Here is an 8,989-nt window from a genome sequence, read left to right as displayed (position 1 = left end):
GTTGAACTTATTAATAAATGAATGAATGTTAAGTGGTCTTCTCCAAAAGGCCCATGTTAAGACATGGTAGACATTTTTGTCTCTTATTTAACAGCGAGTGTAAGCTGCAGCTGGTCAGAGAGCTGACAGACATGTAAGTATCAAATGCCGAAGCATGTCTGAGAGCAGGCTGTTCCCTATGTCATGACTCAGGTATGAGTGGATCAGAGACACTGGCCATAGAAGTTAGGAAATATAGTTTCTTTCCATGGTCCTGTCCAACAAGAAAAACCATAAGCGTAAAAAACAATGAAGTTATTTAAATGCAATTGAAGCTGTAACTTTGTGTGGTGACAGTACTAAATTGTGGTTCAATTCTTACCACTAATTCAGTCAGTGAATATCATAGAAATGCAGAGACAGATCACTCTGTGAATCTTACAAAACACTATGTTGTGACTTAAAAACTAAAATAGCTCATTACTACTCTCAGGCTTGTTAATTTCACCACAGATTGAAGACTCAAACGCAGGAGAGGTCCAGATATTTGTGAAAATACAAATTGGGAGAGAGAGACAGACAGAGACAGATGGAGAGAAAGGGAGAGAGAATGGCAAAGTTCTAAGCATGCTCTCAGCAAAAAAGAAGGGAGTTTAGATAGTGTGACAAGACTTTGTAAACATCCACCAGAATCAATGTACCGCTGGCCCAGATCAGGAAAAGTGTGCACAAACCTTTTTGGTATCCAGCCCTTTTAGATGCCTGTCACGAATGCCTCTGTGGCCATAGATGAAAAGGCAACATTACTAAATAGGTACCAAAGTAAAAGGACAGTGGTTATGATGTATATTAACTAGCACACTTACAAGCATCAATACTTACTACAAAGAGCATAAGAATTCAAGTCTACATCAAATATACTCAGACATAAAATAGTGCAAAACAAATCTTCCAATTAACATGAAATTGTATTTAAAGAGAATTAGACCTGTGGGCTTAGGAAGGTATTTATAGTCAATGACAGGCCAAGTGCTAGAAGGAGATCCATGAAAAATAGTGTTGTATACAATAAATAATCCCTTGAGTGATCCAGTGATCATTTTTAGGTATTAAACATTGTCAATCCACTCATATCAAAATTTCAACTTAATTTTTTTCAAATAATTTGATTGTGAACAATAGCTTGCTTGCCAATGCATAATTTTGATACGAGTGGATTGGGGGACTCTGGTGAATACTTTTTAAATTCTACCAGATCTAGGGGGACAAAAACCTACCTGATCCAATTAACATTATATCGGTAAAGCATTTCATATAGAAAATTATAATTAAATATAATTACATGAGTATAAGTTAAAAAATAGAAGTGCATGTGTACGTATATACACACATACACATAGTACTTGATATATAGCCATTAAATAATATATTTTAAGAATTGTATATATGCCAGCCATTGTACTATGTACCAGAGAAACACTGGTATACAGTTTGTGTATTATCATATGAAATTTGCATGTAGTACAATAAAATCTGAGGTGGTATTACATATTATTAAGTTCAGTGGTTCCCAAATCTTATACACTAGGTGTTTATATATATATATATTTTTTAAGTAAACTTTTAATTTTAGAATAGTTGTAGATTTACAGAAAAATTATAAAGGCAGTAGAAAGAGTTTCCATACAGGCCACACTCAGATTCCCTGATTATTTCCATCAAATATTAGTTTGGTACATTGTTACAATCAATGAACCAATTTTGATAATTGTTATTAATTAAAGTCAATACTTTATTCAAATTTCCTTAATTTTTATCTAATGTCCCTTTTCTGTTCCAGGATTCCATCCAGGATACCGCATTATATTTAGTTGTCATATCTTCTTAGGCCCCTATCAGCTTTGATCATTTCTAGTTTCTCAAAACTGTCTTGTTTTTGATCACCTCACCTGTTAAGATCACCAGTCAAATATTTTGTAGAATGTCCCTCAATGAGAATTTTTCTGATGATTATCTTATGAGTAGACTTATGTGTTTTGGGGAGGAAGACCACCGGAAAAAAGTGAGGGTTGATGGAGGGCAGGGGGAGGGGGGGAAATGAGTGATGGGCATTGAGGAGGGACACCTACTGGGATGAGCACTCAGTGTTGTATGCAAGTGATGAATCACTGAAATCTACTCCCCCAAAGCCAAGAGCACACTGTATACACTGTATATTAGCCAATTTGACAATAAATTATATTAAAATTGTTTTTACTAAAAGGAAGTCATAGTCAGGCAGAAAGGGTGTTGGGCTGGGTGGTAAACAATCTGGGCTTCTGGTTTTAATTCTGCCATTATCCTTAGCCAGGTTTACGCAATGTGCCACACTCAGTTTCCTCTTCTATAAAGAGGAAAAAGGGGATGAAATATGGGCACCCTCTGATCTCTGATTCTCTTTTACTTAGAAAGGCAACAAATTCTAGGCCTTTATGAGACTAAAGCCTTAAGCACATTTTTGGAATGTTTAACCAACTGATGTTATCTGCACACGAGGGAAGGGAATTTATGGGGGGGGGGCATCTCTGTACAATATTGTAGTATATCACTAATGTCCATGCTTTCTTGTTGCTTTCATCATTTTTTAAAAAGAAACTTTTTCTATCTTTCAAGGTTACTGCGCATATGTTTGTCTTACTGGCTTTTGAGATGAATCAAATGTTTCTCCACTGCTCTGAATTCTCTGGAAGAGTTTTGTGACATACAGCATGGGATTCCCTGTTCTATGAGTACACGCTTTCTAGCACTCCTCATGAAGATGAACTGTGCTCACGGCAGCTAGCTTCTTTGGTGTTTCTTGTTTAACTAAAGAACATGGTTGGTTGTCTTGTCTTCCACAATCTAGCCTTACATAATAGTTTAAAACAAAAGACAACCGGGACAAATCTTAGTTTTTTCAAATAGCCTCTATTTCTTAGAACAGTTTTAGGTTCACAGCAAAATGAACAGAAAGTACAGGGATTTCCCAACTACTCCCTGCCCCTGCCTATGCACGGTCCCCACCAACTTGCGACATTTGTAACAAAATCCACTGTTTACTTTATGGTTCACTCTTGGTGGCGTACATTCTATGGGTTTGGACAAATGTATACTGACATGTATCCACCATTACAGAATCATCCAGAGTAAGTTCACTGCTCTAAAATCGTCTGTGCTCTGCCCATTCAACATACCCTCTCCTCTAACCCTTGGAAACTACTGATATTTTTAGCTATATCCATAGTTTTGCCTTTTCCAGAATGTTATATAGTTGTAATCCTACAGTATGTTACCATCTTAGACTGGCTTCTTTCACTTGGGAATATGCACTTAAGTTTTCCTATGTCTTTTCATGACCTGATGGCTCATTTCTTTTTAGCACTGAAGAGTAATCCTTTATCTGGATGTACCACAGCTTAGTTATCTATTCACCTACTGAAAGGCGTCTTGGTTTATTTCAACTTTTGGTAATTATGAATAAGACTGCTAAAAATAATCTTGCGCAGGCTTTTGTGTGGATGTTAAGTGTTCAACACCACCAAGTGCAATTGCTGGATCATATGGTAAGAATAGGTTTAATTTTGTAAGAAACTGCCACACTGCCTTCGGAAGTAGCTGCACCACTTTGCGTTCTGAGCAATCATGAATGAATTTCTCCTGTTCCGTGTCCTTGCCAGCATTTGGTGCTGGGGCATTGTTCCGAATTGTGATCATTCTAATGGGTATGAAGTAATATGTCAGCATTGTTTCAATTTGCATTTCCCTAATGACATATGAAGTAGAGTACTTTTGATGTATTTATTTGTAATCTGCATATTTTCTTTGGTAAGGTGGTTTTAGTTGCCTTCTACATTTCACTGAGGTCTTTACAGAATCTGAAAGATTCTATCTTTCAGAATAGACACTGAGCAAATATTTCGTGCATGCATGCTCAGATGAATCTTAGACCGTTTATTTGTGCATCCATGGCTTTCAATCAAATGTCAAAAATTCACTACAGAATTGGAAATAAAGCCCCGATACATTATAGGGATAATTCAAGTCCCTTCAAATGTCTAGAACGTTTATTCAGGTTGTCTTTAGTTGGATTTCAAAACCACAAAAAAGATTTATCACCACCTGCACCTGGTTTTCTTGGAAAATAACACTCTGTGTTTATATTGGAAGTTGCCATATCATTTTCTTTGAAGAAGCCAAATTCATTTACCCATCTATTTAGGCAGCTCTAAACGGAAAAAGTAGAACTGTGTGGTCTACATGATTTCTCTAAAGAAAGTGGTGTGTTTTGTTTCACATCACATCCACAACCACGCACTAGGTTCAACTACAATTCAACAGTGATGACGATTTCTAGACCACCTGGGTTCAATAGCTATGCTCAGCTCTTTTAGACTAGGCAGACCTAAAAAGGAGAAATCATGAACCAAGTGCATGGAATTATTCCAAAGGAACAAATATTAGAAACAGGTGTGAGATACTTCCTAGTGAAAAATGAAGCATTAATTCTTTCTAACTGGCAGTGGACCATGTTGTATTTCCTGAAGAATTATCTGCCTTTAAACATTTTGACAAAGAAGTCAAATATAAATATTTCTTTTTTTTTCATTTCAAGCCAACTTTTCCAAAGCACAAAAAGTGGATCAAAAACATTTAGGTAGTTATGAAACTGCAAAAGATGTTTTATTCGCTATCTAATTGCCTGTTAAATGATATCTTCTGAGCATAAGCTTATATGAAGCATGTTGTTATTTTATGGAAAGCCTATAATCTATGTTTTACACTTTGCCTATGACTTAAGTCTTACAGCAAAATGTCACAGTATCTAATGTTTACTTTTATGTATTTTTATGTTCTTCCTCATTCCTGGAAGGATTTGAGGTTGTGGCATTGAGTAAATTGCTTGTTGAATACCTTAGTTTTACCTTTAGAGGCAACAAAATCAAAAATAAAGAAGTCAGACTATATCAAACCAAAAAGCTTTTGTGTAGCAAAGGAAGCTATCAACAAAATAAAAAAGCAACCTACCAAATGAGAGAATATATTTATAAATCATATATCTGATAAGAAGTTAATATGCAAAATATATAGCAAATTCATACAATTCAATAGAGAAAAATAAACAGTCCGATTTAAAAATGGGCAGAGGTTCTGAACATTTTTCCAAAGAAGACAGAGATGGCCAATAGGTACAGAAAAGGTACTCAGTAGCACTAATCATCAGGGAAATGCAAACAAAATCACGGTGAGCTATCACTTCATGTGTGATAGATGAGGTGTTTTCAAAAAGACAAGAAATAACAGATGTTGGAGAGGATGTGGGGAGAAGAGAACTCTTGTGCACTGCTGGTAGGAATGCAAATTGGTGCAGCTACCATGAAAAACAGTGTGGAAGTTTCCCGAAAAATTAGAAATAGAACTACCATACAAACCAACAATAGCACTTCTGGGCATTTTGTCAAAAGATAAGCAATCACTATCTTGAAAAGATATCTGTATCCCTGTGTTCATTAGTGCTTACAATAGCCAAGACATGGAAACAACATAAGTGTCCATGGATGGATGAATGGATAAAGAAGATATGGTGTGTATGTATGTATGTATGTGTATATACATACACACATGTGTATATATATATATAAATTCCATTATATATATAATAGAATATTATTCAGCTATAATCCTGCCATTGTGATAATATGTATGGACCAGGAGGGCATTATATTAAGTGAAATAAGTCAGACAGAGAGAGACAAATATAGTACAATCTCACTTACATGTGGAATCTAATTTTTTTAAAAAACTGAACTCATAGATACAGAGAACAGATTGGTAGTTGCCAGAGGTGAGGGAAGGAGTGAGGAGGAAGTGAGTAAAGGTGGTCAAAATATACAAACTTTCAGGCATTAGACTAGTAAGTCTTGGGGATGTAACGTACAGCATGGTAGCTACTGTAAACAACGCCGTGTGTATATGGGAAAGTTTCTAAGACAGTAGATCTCAAGGCTTTTCATTATGGGAAAAATAATTTTTAATTGTGTGATGATGGTCGTTAACTAGATTTATTGTGGTAATTTGCAATATACATAATATCAAATCATTATATTACCTAAAGCTAATACAATGTTACATGTCAATTATGTCTTCATTAGAATAATTTTAAAAATTAAAAAAATAACTACCTCTGACAGGCTGCCCAATAATGGATGTAAATTTGTCCAAAATTTAGGACAAGATGATTCGACACGACCCAGACTCAACTCTCAGAATCTTGCATTTTCTGCTGGTCGACCAACAAACCAACGAGCAGTGATTTCTTCTCCAAGTGATAGTCTCTTCCCGGAAAATAGTTGCCTATACTTGCTGTCTCCACTTTCATTCTTTCATTCCCTTGAATCCACTTCATCAGGTTTTTATCCCGACTCTCACCCAAATTGTTCCTACTGAGGTCAGCAGCGACTTCCCTGGTACTCATCGGAAGTCAGCCATTAGGATCAGTCCAGTTGCCAACAAAGTTGGTTGTTTCATTTTTCCTTGGTCTCTAGGCCTCTGCCTTGCCTTGCTTGTTCCTGCCTTACTCCTCGGTTTCTTTCTCAATCTCCCACTGACCTCTGTGTTGGATGCACCGAAGTTTATCCATCTCATTGATTTAAATTAGACCTACACTGATGGCTGACTCTCAAACGTCCACCTTTAATCCAGACGTTACCCCCCAAAGACTAGACTGATATTTCCACATACCCATTTGCTGTCTCCACTTTGGTATCTAATAAGCATCTACACATCATGTATCCAGGGCTAAATTATTTCTCCCATCTTTCCATCCTGCTCTCTCTGCTGAGGCCATGTTGGTTCCTCGATGGCTCCCAAACCTGCCAAACATCTTCTTACTTCAGGACCTGCTGTTTCCTCTGCTTGGAATGTTCTGCCCTGTGTCAGTTAGGGCTCAACAAGAAGCAGAACAAGTTGGATAGAAAGATCTTGATTAAAACGAATTGACAATTATGGGGCTGGCTGAGCATCTCAGTTCCACAAGCCAGGCAGCCAGGAAAGGAAGAGTATAAGTGGGTTGGAATTCTGTACGTGTGGGCTGAGAATTTCTCCTCTCAAGTGGAATTACTTCTCTCTTTCTGGAAAGTATCAGTCTTGCTTTTGGGGCCTTCCACCAGCAAGTTAGGCTCCATCCAGATCATCTAGGATAGTCTTTCTTTTTAAAGTCAACTCACCATGGACTTTAATTCCACGTGCAAAATGACGTCCCACTAGCACCTACATGGGTGTTTGAATAACTGGAGAGAGTAGTTAGCCAAACTGTCCTATCAAAAAGGGCATCACACCTAGATATCCTAATGACCCTTTCCTCTATTCCTTCAAAGTTTTGCTCCCAAGTCACTTTATCAGAGGAATCCCCCCTGATTATATCTGTTGATAACATACCACTCTCAGGCAATCCCCAACTCTGTTTTCACTCTCCTACCTTTTTCTTCCCCTTAAGGCATTTATTCTTCCCTTCCATTTTATATACTTTTTTCTTTCCTCCCTTATACATTGAAAGAATACTTTTCTGTTTGTTTTATCGCTGCAGACCCTCTGCCCAAACACAGCTTGGGCCAGACTAGGTATTTGATAAAAATATGTTGAATAAATCAATGAATGAAATGTAACAAAAGAACATTGTAACCCAAAAATACAATTTTGAAGATGGTTATTGCTTCCTCCAAATTGACCATTTCTTTTTTTGAAATCAAAATGTTCAAGATATGACACTATCAAAAGTAATATTCTACTAATGCTTAAGTATAACTCACACACACACACACACACACACACAAGTGCGCACGCACACAGTGTCTTTCACTGATGCCCCAAAAGACCTGGATTAAGAATGTCACAGATGGGGGTGCCTGGGTGGCTTAGTCGGCTAAGCGTCCGACTTTCGCTTAGGTCATGATCTCGCGGTTCGTGGGTTCGAGCCCCGCATCGGGCTCTGTGCTGACTGCCAGCTCAGAGCCTGAAGCCTGTTTCAGTCTGTGACTCCCTCTCTCTCTGACCCTCCCCTGCTCACGCTCTCTCTCTCTCTCTCTCCTAGAAATAAAAAAGAAAAAAAAAATTAAAAAAAAAAAAGAATGTCACAGATGTTTTGCTCTAGGTAGAACATCCATGATACTGAACTGGAGAGTGGTTTGCCCCCCAACATGTAAACTGGACTTGAACACACCCTATATAACAAGTTTAATCACAACAAATCGGGAGCAGTGTTAACTCAGGAGCTTTGGTCCTCATTTTTGACCTTTGGCCCAAAGACATTTTTTTGTGTGTGTGGATCCCTGAAGGTGAAGGAGACTCATGCATCCAGCTGTCTTAAATGATTCAGTTTTCTGAAATCAACTCCATTCCACCAGCCCGACGTCTACAGCCCTTGTCCACACAATGCTTGCTTATTACTTTCTTGTCTGCAACCCAAACTGCCAACCTGTATGTAAATTCTTCTCAGGGTTTGAGAGATAGAAAAGAATTAGAGCTCCTTTCCCTTCCTGCTTATTTTTCCTTTCACTTTCATCTCTCTGTTCTTTCTCTTGCTTCCTGAGAGCATCCTTTGGCACCCTCTTCCTGTAGCTGGTCTTCCCTGTCACCAGTGCTAAGATGAACCCATGACTCTAGCCATTAGTCAGCCATGGATGAAATCGATGTTGTTCTGATCATTTCCTTCATCCTTCTTGTTTCCTAGACCCTGATACTTCGCAGAGACCAGCACCCATATCTATGTAGCTAATGTGGGGTCAGGATGAAGACTCTCACTGTATTTGTTATGATGCTTTAAGCCCTACGTAGGGTGTTCTTTGTACACCTTGCTGTCTTACGCATGCTCTGTTGTGCTATTTCCTGGGAGGAGGGCAATGATCTACTTTTGTTGTAGAGAAAAACCACGTAGAAAAAACTATGGAAGGGACTCTGATTCTGCTTGTGACCATGGACACAAATGCTTCTTCATGGA

Source organism: Crocuta crocuta, unplaced genomic scaffold, assembly GCF_008692635.1.
Source record: "Crocuta crocuta isolate KB4526 unplaced genomic scaffold, BGI_CrCroc_1.0 scaffold190, whole genome shotgun sequence".
NCBI classification, from domain to species: Eukaryota; Metazoa; Chordata; class Mammalia; order Carnivora; family Hyaenidae; genus Crocuta; species Crocuta crocuta.
This window is presented reverse-complemented; position numbering follows the sequence as displayed.